Below are 14141 nucleotides of genomic sequence, written 5' to 3'. Positions count from 1 at the left end.
AAAGAGGGCATAAAAGCCATTCCTGAGAGGGGGAAAGTAAGCCCAAAAGAAATGTCGTTAGATATGGGGGCAAATTGAGGGCCCATTTGAGGTGTATAAATATGAACCTAATGTGAAACCAGTATACAACATTTAGCAGCTCGGCTGCCCACCAGGAGAGGGGATGGTTGGATTTCTCCACTGCTGGGGTTTTGCCAACTGAGTATGAGAGTGGGAATAGAGGTTAGAGAGGAAGGTCTTTCACCACGGATTGTAATGATGAAAATGGAATCCAAGCTGGGTAAGAATGGAAGTAGACTTACTGTTCCTGTATGTCAGTTGAGATGGCAATATTAATTTCTCTGAAGAGACATGTTAAAGTCATTCTGGAAAAAATACTGGTTCCTTATATAATCACATTGCTATTATTTTACAAAGCACTGATTTTAACTGAGAAATGAGAGGTATGAGATAACTATGGGTTTTCTATGATTCCTATATATTAGCTGTAAGAACAGATTACTTAACAAACAGTAGCCTAATAGTATCTAACATAACAACAAATCTAGAGGTTAAACCCTGTTGTTCTTTTCAACTGCCCTGCAATGCCATTTTGTATCCAATGTCTTTGAATCATTTTTGTCCTCATAGTTATTTCCTCCTGCTTACAAGAGGATGCTGCTGCTCCAGACAGGCCTTCCATTCATGTCAGGAAGAAAGGAGAAGAGGATGATGCCAACTGCAATTGCCTCTTTTTAATCAGAAATGCAAAATCTCTCCCAGAACCCCTCTAACAGACCTCCACTTAAACTGCATTGGCCAGAATCTCATCATCATATACACATTATGCAAGGGAAGTGGGTAAAATAAATATTTAACTTTCCGACTCTCCACAGTAGAAGTAGACAAGAGATAAAGGAGTTGGGAATGGGAAATATGTGTCTCGTCAAGGGTTGGATGGAGAGTTTATTTAAGTATCTCTGTTTCAGAACAATCAGCCTACCAACAATATTCTACAATATCAAATGTACTGTGCTAAATAATAAATAACTATCTACTCCTCTACTTGGCTGGCTGGCTTCTTTCCTTCCTTCCTTCCTTCACGCCTGCCCCTGTGGCACATGTAAGTTCCCAGGCTAGGGGTCGAATTAGAGCTGCAGCTGCTGGCCTACACCATGGCCACTCCATAGCAACACCTGCAGCTTGTGGCAACACCAGATCCTTAACCCACTGAGCAAGACCAAGGATTGAACCTGAAACCTCATGGATACTAGACAGGTTCTTAAGCCACTGAGCCACAAAGGGAACTCCCTACTTGGTTAACTTTCTAGTCCCAGATGGCATGAAGTTCTGAGTTTGAGTAGGAATATGGAATATACTTTTATTCTCTGGACCTGCAATAACTTTTAACTGGCTCATATTCCATCCCCAGATACTTCAGTGCTTGTTCAGGGGAAAGATAAAAAACGTCAAAGTTTGGAGTTCTCATTGTGGCACAGGGGGTTAAAAATCCAACTGCAGTAGCTTGGATCGCTGTAGAGGTGTCAGTTCAATACCAGCCTGGTGCCGAAGATTAAAGGATCCAGCGTTGCCATAGCTATAGCATAGGTGGCAGCTATGGCTCAGATTCAATCTCTGGCCTGGGAATTTCCATATGCTGCAGGTGCAACCATTAAAAAAAAAAAAAAAAAAAGAATGTCATTGTTAAATAAACATTTGCAAAATTAAGAAAGATGGAAGAGTATGAATTATAGAGGCACTAGAGATATATCAGCTGACATGTAACTCTGACATCACTCCTTTCCAGAAAACAGAGAATGCACATTCATTTGGACTAGAATTCAAGTGTTTTATGTAATTTGTAAGTCTCAGGCTTCACATAGTGATGGGTGTGCTATGTCACATTTGTAGTAAACCCCTGCCTGCCTGACTGGTATGATATCTGACTTCCTCCCATGGTCCTCTGTCCTGTTGCAGTAAGAAAGCTCCCAGTGTGCTTACAGCTGTCCCCAAATGTCATCAGCCTTTCTCATGTATTCATTGTCTACAGTCAAAGGAGATGGACTTTGAAAGCCCTAGAAGGAGAAACTTTTCTAAAAGTACAGATTAGGAGCCAGACTGCATGGGTTCAAATCTCAGTTCTGCCACTCGTTAGAGACGTTACTTTAGCCAAATTTGTTAATCTCTATGTGCCTCAGTTTTTCCATCTGCAAATTAGAAATAATAATATCTTTTCTAGAATGTTGTTTAGATGATTGAATGACAATACATGTGAAGTGCTTACAGCAGTACTTGGCACTTAAATGCTATAGAATTGTCTGCTATTATTGCTGCTGTTACCACTACTGCCCTCATTTATATATCTATATATCTATATCTATATCTATATCTCTCTCTCTATATATATATGTATGTATTTTTTTTTTGTCTTTTTGTCTTTTCTAGGGCCACACCTGTGGCATATGGAGTTCCTAGGCTAGGGGTCTAATTGGAGCTATAGCTGCTGGCCTACATCAGAGCCACAGCAACATGGGATCCAAGCAGAGTCTGCAACCTACACCACAGCTCATAGCAATGCCAGATCCTTAACCCACTGAGCGAGGCCAGGGGTCAAAGCCACAACCTCATGATTCCTAGTCGGATACGTTAACCACTGAGCCACGACGGGAACTCCCCTCATTTATATTTTTAATACCAGATAGTGTCTTGTGCCTTGGACACTAGAGGCAGTCAATAAACATATGCTGAAATGTGTCCTGAAGGAAGAATGATGAGGGCAGTGAGACGTAGGTGAGAAGACTGTAGCATCTATTAAAACTGATACTGATTTTTAGCCCAAGAAACCAGAGTGAATAAGAAACAAGAGACTGCAGTAGGGAGCATGTCTTTCGTGCCCTCTAGCTTAGATGTTAGCCATCTGTATTCAAAGAAATGAAATCCTGGGTTGCCAATTCCTGGATGGCTAAAACCCTCTATAAAAGTGCTTTTCGTGCCTCTGACCCTACCCCTGCTGGGAGCTTGCATGGGCTGCTCCTGTGGGGTGGAAGCCCTGCTCATGAGACCCCAACTCAGCCAGTGCGGCTCCACTGTCAGCCGTTTTATATATTGTGGTCTTACTGCTTCAAAAGGTTTTTTCTAAAAAGTCACTGCACTAGTTGAATCAAGAGAAGAGAAGATGCAGCTGCCTTTTAGGATTTTGTGTTCGGCTAACCCAGACCCAGCACATCATGCCCTTCCTGGTAGGTCTGAGTAGAGCACTGTGTGAATTGCCCTGTGTGAGTTGAAAACCAAGCAAACAGCGTGCTTGTCTAAAGACCTTTCTCCCTGCCCTCTCCTCACTTTTTATTTCTTACTGTCCTTTTGTGCACCGGTTATGCTATGCATTTTCTTTTTATGTTTTTATGGCTGTTGGGGTTGCTTTCAGAAGGATACCATAAGACGCAGAGAAATTAATGCATCAAGGGACTTCAAGCGGAAAAATCCATCTGACCTGGTGACAGTTGGTAAGCATTGGAGAAAATCTCATTTACTTGAGAACCATAAGTTTGGCAATTTCATTTCGGCTTACTTCACTGCCCTTCCCAAAGCTCCGGGTTCAATCAAAGAGAAGAGAAAAAGGCGACTTCACTGAATGTGGTCAGAGAGAGAACTTTGAAGCCCACAGCAAGGCTGTTCAGGGAAAAGGAACTGTAAGAAAAATATCTCATTGTTGTTGGTGCAAATCTGACTTCCTGATGGCCTACTGCATTTTAATGAAAACGTTAAGCCATGTACCAGCTTTCCTTTTCAGCTGATGGATGGAGAGCACTGCTCCATAAGAAGGTACACATTCGTTCTGCCTTTTTCTCTTTCCACTTGCTTTACTGGGTGTTTTATCTCGACTACTTACCATCGTCCTATGATGAAGGCTGCATTCCAGCTCATCTTGGAGTGGTTTGTGTTCTCTCACAGGGAGCGGGCCAAAGAAGAATGTCTTTTTCAAGAGAGGAGAAATGGAATTTGTCAGTGATGCAAACCAGACAGGAAGGGAAGGAAAGAGACTCTGGTCTTTCACGAAAGGGTTCAAAAACACTAAACAGTGAGCCCCGACAGATTCAGTCAGCAACTGAGGTCATCTGCCTGTAATTTGGTGATCTGGTCTCTAATCACAGAGCTGATAGGAAGAACCAGGGGCCTGTGTGGGGCTGTGCGCTTCTCTGTGCTTTGACGGTACTGACAGACACAGAGGGTTTCATCAGGCAGAGTGAGGAAGCCTCTTTCTTGGGAAGACCTTTGACCTGGTCTTGCTCTTTGTATGGTTAAGCCTTCCACCTGCACCAAACTTAACTTTTCTACACAGGCCTGAGAAATGGTTGTATCCTTCTTAAATCAATCCAATTTAAGAACTCAAAACTAAAACAATTTAATTTCTACGCAAAAGTCCATTTTAGCTTGCTTTCCTATGATGTCACCATCTCTTTGAGGATAATGTACTTTCCTGACCAGTGTTTTCTAAAATGGACTTTTAAAAGGAAAAAAAAAAGATTTCATGACAAATAGTCTAATATTCTGCAGAGTCTCTGAGGCTACATTTAATCTTATGGGGGAAAAAAAAAACCTAAGAAATAACCCAATTTTGTCTACTTTGGATGAGTAGTTTAAACCTAAATGTCAAGTAATTATTGATTGTACAACTCTATATTTATTATGTGCTAAGGCCTATTCTAGTTAACACGGTGTGCCAAAGAGTTTCAATACTTTTTGTTCATAAGATATTCAAAATTTAGCTGGGGAAACAAAATAATCTCAAATAGTAATTAGTGAGAAGACAATGTGATAATTAACTATATTTTATACTGTCAAAATAAAGTACTAAAGAGTCAAGTACAGAGAACAGAGTTGGGTAGGATAGGTGTTAATTGCACAGGATAGATTAAAAAGGCAAAAGCAGTTACAAAGGGGCCACTGTGGCACAGCTTTGTTAGGGAACTGAGGAGAAAGCTCTTAGGCAGTGTTTTGTTCTTGGTTGTATTGCATTGCTCTGCAGGCAGTTTATGATTCTTAATATCAGATCCTATTAGTTACCTTAATGTCTGGACAAAAAGGAATATACCAGTATTTCTATAACATGTTAGGTGGGATTTGAGTGTTCCTGGGAAGGGTTACCATGGGAAAAGAGGTGCGAATTTAAGCTTTTACCAGACAGCTTCCCACTGACTAAACTCATTCTTCTCTCTTAAAAATGTTTCATAGCTTTCTCTAAAATATCTAACAATGTTCTTGGGGACTAATGCCGGGGGGCTTTTCAAAGGAGTAGATTTCATTACATGATTTCACTTACCATCAACCATGTTGCTACTTTAAGTGGCAGAGAGCTGGGCCCTTCTCACAGGCTCAAAGCCCAGAGGTGTGTCAACGTGTCTTTTGAGTAATGAGGATCCTTCTTCAGCTGTTTTGCACTCTGTTCATTGGGGAAGCTAAAGAAAACAAAGAGCAAAATAAGTAGCACAGTTACAGGAGACTGTGGCAGCCCTCTGAAAGAGTTCTCATTAGTTAATGCCCAATGCTACCAAAAACAGACCACCAAAGACTTTGCTCATACACTAGTCTTTTCTTAGACTCTGTCTCATTTCATTTCCTTTGGCACCTATTCCAACAGAGGTTTCATGGTAAGCTTGGGTTTATTACAGATAGCAGGATTTCTGCAAAAGTCATACTTAATTGTACATCTCCAATTTGTGGAGTGAATGGGAACAAAATGGCCTGGGTGCTGTTTTTCATCTGAAACTGGTAAGGTGCCAGCAACTGACCTGATGGACTACCAGGGATCACCAGTATTCTTTGGATTACACTATGGGAAATACTGTGCTAAGGGCATCAAGAGACTGGGCTATGTTCCCTGAAAGAGAATCAGATGGGAATTGGCACTTGAGGATGGAAGAATGAAGAAGCCTGATCCTGGAGTGTGGTGGGTTTTCCTGAGGCCCAGCCTTATTGCCTAGAAAGAGTTTACAGATCTTTTTAACCAAGAAACTGGGGGCAATTGTAGGGTTCACTTCATTTGTTTCCAATCTTGGTACAGGGAAGGGGGATTCCTGGTTGAGCCTAGTAGTTTCCCTGGGTTGAGGAAATGGAGCTGGGAGTCAGGGAAGGCCAGAGTACTGGAGAGGTTACAGCTGCACAGAGAAAAAAACTCTAGTTCTGAAGGGTTCCCTCCATAGTCAGCTGAGTACGGATCAGTGCTTGCAGGGGCAGAAATTACTCAAGGCTGGCAAAGAACCACCTGAAAGTACCAGTGGGAACAATCAGCAGGGATCATAAAAGGCTGGAAAGGTGCCCCTTTTCACCATGTAGACCCCGTAATTCACAGGGCCTCAGGCATATGGAAGGATATTGCCTCAATGGTGGGAAAAGTTAGCCATGGACTAAACTCTGCTCTGATCTCACCTAACCAAGCTTAAAAGGAAAACCTGATAGGATCAAACTGTTTACAGTTAACGTCACTATACCCCAGAACAAAGTTCAAGTCTATTTATCTTAAAAGAAATTGAAATATCTAGCACCAAAAAAAGGAAAATTCCCATTTATAGTACCCAGTCAAACATTACCAGGAATGCAAAAAAGCAAAATGAAGAGAAAAAAAAAAAATCAATGAATCAAAACCAACCCAGAACTGACACTGATTATAGGATTTGTAAAGAAGGACATTCAATCAGTTATTATAACCATTTTCCATATGTTTAAAATGCTAGAGGAATGTCTAAAGATTATGAGAGAAGTAAACATGAAAAAGATGCAAACTGAACCCCCGGAGATGAAAACTATAATGTCTGAGGTGAAAAATATACCAGGATGCATTAACAGCATTTCACACATTACGGAAGAAAAGGCTAATGCATCTGAAGACAAACAGAAACTATCCTAAATGAAAGACTGGGGGGAAAAAAGATTCAAGTTGTGAACAGAGCTTCAGTGGGCTGGGGGAACACTTCCAGCAATCTAATAAGTATATATTGTCCCTGAAAAGCAGGGGAGGAGACAAAAAAAAATATTTGAAGGGATAACAGGAGAAAATTTTCCAAATTTTGTGAAAACTATAAAATCACAAATGCAAGGAGCTCAAAGAAAAGCACAAGAAACAGAAATGAAACTACTCCAAGGCATGTAATAATAAAAATAGTCAAAGCCAATGATAAAGATAAAATCTTAGAAACAGCCAGGGAATAAAGACACATCATATACAGAGGACTAAGGATAAGGATGACAACAAATTTCTCACAAGAAAAATTCAAGTGAGAAGACAGAAACATTCTTAAAGTGCTAAAAAAAAAAAAAAAAAAAAAACCTTGTCTATCTAGAATTCTATACACGACAAAAATGTCTTAGAAAAATAAAGGCTTTTTCTTTCAGATATACAAAGGTGGAAGGAACTCATCACCAGTAGACATCAGTACAAGAAATATAATAGGAAGTCTTTTAGACAGAAGGAAAATGATACAAGGTAGAAATATGATGGATCAACACAAAGAAATGAAGAATACCAAAACTGGTAACTGTATGGGTAAGCATATAACATCTTATTACCTATATATTTTAATAAATAATTGACTAAACAAAAATAATATAATGTGGGGTTTTTAATACAGGTAGAAATACAATGTGTGGTAATAATAGCACAAAATCTGGGAGGGGAAAAATAAAACTTCTTTGGTTAAGGTTTTTATATGTAAAATAGTATTATATAGATTCAAGGTAGGGTGTGTTAACCCTAAAGAAATCTTCAAAAAATAAAACAAAAAGATATATATAAATAAAAACCAGGGAGATAAAATAGGGTCATAAAAAAATCCAAGTGCAGAAAAAGAAGGAAAAAAAGAAAAAGGGACAAACAGAAAACAAATAGCAAGATTGTAGATTTTAAACCTAACCATATCAATAGTAAAATAAAAATTCCAATTAAAAGGTAGAGATGATCTGAATGGATAAAATGGATAAAATAGACCTGACTCTACACTGTTTGTAAGAAAATCACTTTAAACATAAAGACTTAGTAGGTTAAAAGTAAAAGGGTGGAAAAAAAATATGCCATGCTAATGATCACTAAAAGAAAGCTGGGGAGTCCCTGCTGTGGCTCATCAGGTAACGAACCCTACTAGCCTCCGTAAGGACATGGGTTTGATCCCTGGCCTCTCCCAGGTGGTTAAGGATCCGTCGTTGCCATGAGCTGTGATGCAGGTTGCAGACGCAACTCAGATCCCATGTTGCTATGGCTCTGGCGTAGGCTGGCGGCTACAGCTCTGATTCGACCCATAGCCTGGGAACCTCCATTTAATTTGGTGATGAAACTTAGCATCATTCATTATAGGACTTGATATTATGTGCCTCTTGAAAGGACGTAAAATTAAGTATACAAGCATCACCATCAAGTGTTCATACTATTTCCAAAGATGCTGGTTTACTTGGCCTGAAGTAGAACCCGAGCATTAGCACCATAAGTCTTGAAAAATTCCCTAGGTAAAGCTAGCATGCAATTAAGTTAGACAGCAAATCACTAATTTAAATATTTGAAAGGTAAATATCGATACCTCTGAATTATTTTGGAATTACATGTTAGAGTTCTAATGAAATGAGCTGAAGAAAGACACAAGTACAATGGGATATCATCTTTCTGGTTCTGGCAACCTCTCAGCCAATTTATCTTTTCCAAAGATCTTCTCCCTCCTCTTATGCACTGTTATAAACTTTTAAATGAATATGTGTCTTTAGAGCATGTTATAGCAAGAAATTGCAAGTCTAATGGAACAAGAAGTTCTACAGATCAAAAACAGTTGAGTGCCAACTCTATAAACATTTATACAACTAATAACAAAGCTTCAAAATACATGAAGCCAAAAACTGATAGAACTATAAGAAGAAACAAGCAAACCCACAATTATGGTTGCAGATTACACCACACTTCTCTCAATGATTGATAGATCAAGTAGGCAGAAAATCAGCCAGAAAACCTGAATACCAGTCCCAACCCATCTGACCTGACTGACATTTATAGAACATTCCACCTATCTACAGCAGGCACATGGTACATTTGCCAAGAGAGATAATATTCTGGTTTTTAACATAAATCTCAATAAATTAAAAAGGACTGAAGTCATACACAGTGTATTCTCTGACCACAAAAGAATTAAAATATAAATCAAAACCAGAATGATATCCAGACAATCTCCAAATATTTGGGGGAAAAAATAGCACGCTCCTTCATTACCTATAGATCAAAGAAGAATTCAAAAGGGAAATTAGAAAGTATTTTGTACTGAATGAAAATGAACCCAATATGGAGTTCCTGTCATGGCTCAGTGGCTAACGAATCCGACTAGGAACCTTGAGGTTGGGGGCTTGATCCCTGGCCTTGCTCAGTGGGTTAAGGATCCGGAGTTGCTTAACCGCAGATCACAGACCCGGCTTGAATCTGGCATTGCTGTGACTCTGGTGTAGGCCGGCAGCAACAGCTCCAATTAAACCCCTAGCCTGCGAACCTCCACATGCCACAGGTGCGGCCCTAGGAAAAAAAAAAAAAAAAAGAAAATGAACCCAATATATCAGAATTTGTTGAATTCCACTAAAACAATACTAGGAAATTTTTAGCCCTAAACTTCCATATTAGAATAAAAGAAAGACTTCAAATCAGTGACTTCAGCTTCTATCTAAGAAGCTAGAAAGGAAGAAGGAACTAAATCCAAAACAAGCAGAAGAAAGGATTGGGGGAGTTCCCGTCGTGGCGCAGTGGTTAACGAATCCGACTAGGAACCATGAGGTTGCGGGTTCTGTCCCTGCCCTTGCTTAGTGGGTTGACAATCTGTGGTGTAGGTTGCAGACGCGGCTCGGATCCCGCGTTGCTGTGGCCCTGGCGTAGGTCAGTGGCTACAGCTCCGATTAGACCCCTAGCCTGGGAACCTCCATATGCCGCAGGAGCGGCCCAAGAAATAGCAAAAAGACAAAAAAAAAAAAAAAAAAAAAAAAAAAAAAAAGAAAGGATTGGGCCTTATTCTTCCACGGTAAGCTGTGAGACCTGGGCTATCACTGTTCTCTCTGGTCCTGCCTGGTTTCATCACTTGACAAATGAAGACTGTAAACAACATCCCTGTGACATCAGTGTTTGCTAAATGCTGGGCCTGCTGCATACGAATCATAAGGGAGCTTGTTAGAAACACAAGCCCTGACCCAGGGGTGGGGAATCACCATTTCCAGGAAGGGCCTGAGAATCTGTGTATTTTAAACATCAAAGTAATAGGAATTTCCAGAGTGGTAGGCACTCTGTTCAATGACATGACTTCGGACGGGATGCAAGCAAGGACAGCTCTACCCTGGACAGGAAGGCTTTCAGCTTCAGCATGATTCCTGCCCCGTGACTCAAGTGGCCAAGTTATCATGGAGGATGGAAGGACCTGGACGGCGAGGATATGAGCAACGACCTGGCGGGACCAGTGATACAGATCTTCTGTACATACTATTACAGCTTCCTCAGGAGGCAAAAGAGACTGATTGACCCAAGTTGGTCCCTAGCTTTTCTAGCAATGTGGGAACTTAAAGGATGATTGAATTTGTTTCATTTTCATTTTATTTGTGCCTATTTCTGTTCCATAATGTATTTCTTTAATCATAAATGGATATTTATTTCTTCGAACAATCTCAACAAATTTATGCTGACATCTTTTCAGAAGATTCTCTAAGATGAACTTCACTTGGAGTGAATTATTCTTCCAAGTCTTGTTTCTTGGCTGTCCTTTGTGAAATTAGTCCTTTTGCCTGTGTGTCGGAATTTTGGTTTGCAGGCTTGTTTTGAGTATCCCCTGCAAATTTTTCCCTTCCTGACCGGCTGTCTAACCCAGCCTTCCTATTCCTAAACCAGAACCAGGTTTTACAATTGAGCTTGGGATGTACTGCCCCTAGGGACCATTGAGGGATATGGCTGATCCATTTACAGAGTGTAGGCAGTTGGCTCCGTTCCTGGGAGTAACACATTGTCTTTGCCCTTTGTCTCCTCAGGCTCAGAGCTGTATCTGAAGCCACAGTCCCAGTGGAGGGAAAGCTCTCTCTGCCTCTGGCATCAAACAGGAAACCTGGCCCTGCTCCAGGCCTCATTCACATTTAGAACTCCTTGTCCCACAGGGACCAAGCTCCCAGTCAGTAGTGCCTCCTTCCAGAGCCTAGACAACATCAGTTTGTGTTTTCCTTTTACGTCTGGTCCATAGAGGTCTAATCTCATATCAGAGTCTAGCTGAGTTTTCCTGGTTTCCTTCCTTCCTCCCTCCCTCCCTCCCTTCTTCCTTCCTTCCTCCCTTTATTCTTGCCTTTTAGATATTTCATCTGTCATTGCTATGCATTCAGAGTAGACAGGTGAACTCACTGCCTGTTGATCATTATAAAAGTCTGAATTACTTCATTTGAAATGGTAAAGAAATGACATTTTTTCCAACCCCAAGTCTCTGGAGTAAGATCCACACCCTCTACCATGACTGACTCCTATTTACTCCTCCACTTGGCAGAGCCTGAGCATTTAAATCTCCTATTAGTGCTTTCAGTACATTATACAAGTTGGTATTTATTGATTTGTTAGAAATGTTATGTGTGTGCATGTCCTGTTCTCCAAGACAATCTGCTAACTGCCTGACAGCAGAAACCCTGACTTATCATTAAAGTATTCCCCAAATGACACATTTTCTGATAGCCACACACAGAAAACCTCAATAAACACCAATTACCAGATTGATTTACTTCACCTATCTCAAATTTCCTTAATTCCTCCAATCTAGTGCATCGTGACACTTAATAAAAATATTTATACATCCAAACATAATGTTGAAATACAAAAATGGACAGCTATATTCAATAGACAAGTTATGTACACATTTGATATTTTTGGTTGTATTTCTTTTCTTGCCACGTGCTTTCAGAGTTAGCGCCTACTGATCTTTCAGCTTGGAAACGTGGCATAGCTGCCTACTATCCATTTCCCAGAGAAATGGAGAAAGAAATATTCCCAGTGAGAGGAAGAGAGAGAAGGCCTCTAGGCCTGCCCATCAGGAAGTCAGCTACCTGTGACCAGAGAGGAGTACATTCTTTCTCCAAGCAGGTGTTAACCCACCCCAGCTAGTTAAGAGCCTGCAGGGCCTCTACTTTGGGAAGATAAAGAGGCAACCTGTGTGGGGTCCCTTCTCTTCCCTCAACAGAGCCATTTGTTACTGGGGATACACCCCCTCCAGGAATCTTTCAATGCTCTTCAAACCACGGGCATGCAAAATGCACCTGACCTTGTTCAAAGGCATGGGCTACACTGCCCCAGGCAGAGAGTGAAGAAAAACAGAAAATTACATCTCTTTCCAGGCTCTTTTATTCCATTGTATGGCAAGGCTCCTGTATCTGTCGACCAAAACACTTATTAGTTCTCCCATTTTTTCTTTTCAATTTTGTAATGCACACCATCAGCTGTTAATGATTCAGCAACAGGAATCCTCACTTTGATAACATGCAGCTGGGGGATGGGGGTGGGGGTGGGCACACAAAACTTTGTATCCTCTACACTTCAGAGCCCTCATTTACCTCTGGGAAGAATGCTCTTTCTGCCCTTTCATTGAATCAGGAATGGACTTTGTACGAAACATGTTTTATCCTGTAGAAAGGCTCTTTGGAGAGAGGCATTTACTCAAAGGGAACAAATGCCTGCAGGGTGTTCTTACCAAAGAAGGGGTGGCTGGGGACAAGGTGTGACATCTGCAGAAGAAATACAGCCAAGCACTTGAGCCACCCAGTACTTCCCAACAGACCTAAGGCTCACTCACGAAACAACAGCAGAAATTTGGCTTATGTTTGAAAGACTATTTTACTCAGAATTCCACCCACCCAATGGTACTTGCATTTTAATTATAAAAGAGGGCAAGGGATGTGAAATCTGTGTGAGGCCACCGCTGTCACCACACATTCCTGCACACATGGGCAATTCCTGGCTTAGAGCAACAAAGGCTATAAATCCACAATAAGACATGTGTGTTCATGTATCTGTGTGAGAAAATGACAGATACTTAACAAAAACATAATTTGCTAAGTAATTGGAAGGTTATCCTTATACTCTAACTTTTCTTTCAAGTTTCAGCTTGGGCTTTTAAAGACAAACTAGAGAGATACCACATTCCTAAATCCTTGTAAAACGGACTTAAAACTGATTGGCAGATTTTAAAAACGTGTGTGGGTTAAGGGTGGAACGGCAGGAAATGTTTTAAGGTTTTTAATCAAGGGAGTACTCACAAGTGAAATACATTCACGCACTTGAGAATAGTCATAGAAGGGCGCTGTTGAATATGTTTGCCAGAAGATTTAGATTCTAAAAGGGGAAGATGTGAAAGGCAAGGCTCCAGTGCTCCTTGACTTGGGAAAAAGCAGGAGCTTGAAAGAGTTCATTGAAGCCCACTACCTGAACTCATCTCCTACAACAGGGAGTGTTATGGGTTCAATTGTGCTCCCAAAAAGCTATGTTGAAGTCACGATTCCTGAAGTCCTAGAATGTGACCTTATTTGAAAAATATGTCTTTGTAATTAGTTACAATAATACCATACTGGATTAGGGTGAGCCTTCATCCAAGGAGGGTGTCTTGTCCTCCAAGAAAGAAAACAGAGGAGACAGAAGACACACAGGGAGAAGACCTTGTGATGAAGGAGGCAGAGATGGGGTGACACTTCTACAAGTCGAGGAATGCAAGAATTGCTGGAAGCACCAGAAGCTAGGAGCGAGGCACAGAGCAGACTCTCCTTCAGAGACCTCCAGAAGGACACCTTGCTCTTGGACCTCTACCGTCCATAACTGTGCAAGAATACCTTTCTGCTGTTCTAATCCACCCAACTTGCGACACTTTGTTATGGAAGCCCTGGGAAACCCACAGAGGGTTAACATGTCTTCCAGGCGTCTGATGCCTGAGCATGGAAAAAGGGCTGAGATCTCAGCTTTAGAATCCAGATTTTCACTGAACCCCTTGATTCCAGCATGGCAGCTTTTGCTTTGGCTTACCTTTTAGCTGATGAGTGTATGTGGGGAGGGGTGTTCATCATATTATTCTAAGCTTGCATATGTATGAATTTCTTAATAATAAAAAGCTGAATTAATAAATATCCTTAGAGAAATGAGAGATGCTGTA

The 14141-nt window shown here is 40.9% G+C and overlaps 1 protein-coding gene across 4 annotated transcripts in view; it reads right to left on the bottom strand.

Moving 5' to 3' along the window:
• Positions 1-14141, bottom strand: part of LOC106506169 (uncharacterized) — a 241299-nt gene that overhangs the window by 213420 nt on the left and 13738 nt on the right. For all 4 annotated transcript variants that reach the window (XR_014829053.1, XR_014829054.1, XR_014829052.1 and 1 more), the window contains 2 exons: positions 5300-5435; positions 3869-3952 (listed from right to left, as the gene is read on the bottom strand). The gene's annotated coding sequence lies outside the window, so the exon portion shown is untranslated. The remainder of the gene's footprint in view (positions 1-3868; positions 3953-5299; positions 5436-14141) is intronic.

The sequence above is a fragment of the Sus scrofa genome, chromosome 15 (genome assembly GCF_054392235.1).
Source record: "Sus scrofa isolate SSC_HxYL_T2T_F1_AM1 chromosome 15, Sscrofa_HxYL_maternal_Yorkshire_Landrace_v2.0, whole genome shotgun sequence".
Classification (NCBI taxonomy): Eukaryota; Metazoa; Chordata; class Mammalia; order Artiodactyla; family Suidae; genus Sus; species Sus scrofa.
This window is presented reverse-complemented; position numbering and strand designations above follow the sequence as displayed.